The sequence below is a fragment of the Penaeus japonicus genome, unplaced genomic scaffold, assembly GCF_977035675.1.
Source record: "Penaeus japonicus unplaced genomic scaffold, GWHDUDI00000001_assembly GWHDUDI00000014, whole genome shotgun sequence".
Classification (NCBI taxonomy): Eukaryota; Metazoa; Arthropoda; class Malacostraca; order Decapoda; family Penaeidae; genus Penaeus; species Penaeus japonicus.
The window spans coordinates 28,919,752-28,922,251 of record NW_028234416.1 but is presented as its reverse complement, the minus strand read 5'-3'; positions in this window follow the sequence as shown (position 1 = coordinate 28,922,251).

Here is a 2,500-nt window from a genome sequence, read left to right as displayed (position 1 = left end):
AGTCACAGTGATAATGATGATAACAATAATACTAGTAATGAAGACAATGATTACGATGATTATGATGATAATAAATGATACTGACGATAATGATATTAACAATAATAATGATAATGATGATGATAAAAATAATAATAATGATAATAATAATGATATGATAATAATGAGGATAATGGTACTAGATAATAATGATAATGATAATGGTGCAAGATAATAATAATGATAATAATAGCGAAAATGAAAATGATAATAACACCCACATCGGATTTTCCTTCGCATTATCCTAGTTCATCATCGTACAATTTCGATGATAGCATCTGTATCCACAAAGCCCATTTCGGGTGTAGTAGAATACCTGAATAATAACATGCATCCAGAAAAAAATAAAATACGCTCGGTACTCATTATATATTCATGAGTATCAATGAATGTGTCAGTTAACATTAAATTGCTGGTGAAACTCAGCTAGGATTTCTTACCCGTGTTTTTTTTTTTTTTTTTTTTTTTTTTTTTTTAGAAACTGTGTTTTATTATTTGGCTTTTGTAATGGCTGAAGAAATGGAATTATCTTATGGAACATCTTTATGGACGTAATTTATGGATTATTTTGTGAATGAGAGGGTCAAATTGATATGTATTATGCAACATCTTCGTAAGTGCCGTGAATATAATTTGTTACTTAATTTCTGTGCCCTTGTTACGTTGCTAAGGCATCCTACGTCATTGCGTCATAGCAGGAAATGACCAAATTGATATATTACATATTGACTGATTCTCAATATACTGTAGCATAGCTGGTGAATTACCCCCCCCCCCCTCCCCACACCCAAAAAAAAAACAGGCAAAATTCCTACATAATATCGAAATCAATTATAGCATAGCTGGTGAATTCCCCCCCCCCCCCTCCAAAAAAAAACAAAAAAAAAAAACAGGCAAAATTCCTACATAAAATCGAAGTCAATTATAGCATAGCTGGTGAATTAACCCCCCCCCCCCCCCCCCCAAAAAAAAAAAAAAAAAAAAAAAAGCAAAATTCCTACATAATATCGAAATCAATTATAGCATAGCTGGTGAATTACCCCCCCCCCCCCAAAAAAAAAAAAAAAAAAAAAAAAAAAGGCAAAATTCCTACATAATATCAAAATCAATTCTCAAACAAACCTATCTATCTTTTAACTTAGATATCGATAGAATGATACTCCCTTCACACATCCCTTCTTCCCTTTTCTTTTTTCTTTTTCTTTTTTTTTATCTATATAAACGTCTGGCTTTTCGTCTCGCTCTTTTCGTATCATCATTTTCCTTAGTTATTGTTTTGGTTTTCATTTCTTCCTACTGATAAAATATTGTTAGTTCATTTCATTACTTGGTTCATTTAACTAAAGGAAAAAGGATATTGTTGTCATAATCATTATTGTTATTATTATTGTTAATGAGGATACTATTACTATACTGTCATTATTATCATTACTATTATCATTATTACCATCATTATTATCATCCTTAAGCTTATTATCATTACTCTTATTATCATCATTATCATCATTACTATTATTATCACTATTATAATCATTATTATCATTATAATTGTTATACTACAACTACTACTGCTATCTCCACTACTGCTACTATTACAACTACTACCCAGGATGATGATGAAGGTAAATATCAATATTATTATCATAATTATCAATATTACCCTTATCATTATTATCATAATCATCATGATCATTATTATTGATATTATCTTTATTATTATCATCATTATCATTTTAATCATTATCATCATTAACATTATCATCATCAGTATCGTTATCATTATCATTACTATAATCATATTCATGATTATTACGATCATTATCATTTTTTATCATTATTTTTATTTTCGTTGTTATCCAAATTGTTATTATTATTTTTATCATCATTGCTGATATGATTATAACTATCATCATCATTATCATTATCATCATTATGATTCGTAACATTATTATTCTTATCATTCTCATTATCAGTTTTACTATTATTATCATAATCTTGCATTGCAAATATCATAATTATTATTATCATCATTATCTTTATCAATATCTTTGTGTTAATCATAGTCGATATCATCATAGCAAAATTGCAATAGTAATAAGAGTAGCAAAGATGATAAGGCCGTCATACAGAAGGGAATAATTATCATATTTTATTTATTCTACATACAGTTGCAACCAATGATATGTTACCGCTAATAAGAGCTATTGTTGCAATGGCGTTGAGGGAGATAAACAAGTGACCTTATCGCTCCACTTTGACCTTCGTGCATGACATTTTTGTTCAATTACAGTTGATCTATTTAATTCAAACTTTTCACTTCTATTCCATGGCGTGTTTTGCTTTTCTTATTTAGTTGCATTCATTTGCTTATATCATCTATAAGTGTTTTTGTTGCCGTTGCTATTGTTATTGTTATGATTTATGTTGTCATTATTAATATTATTTTTATCATTAGTATTAT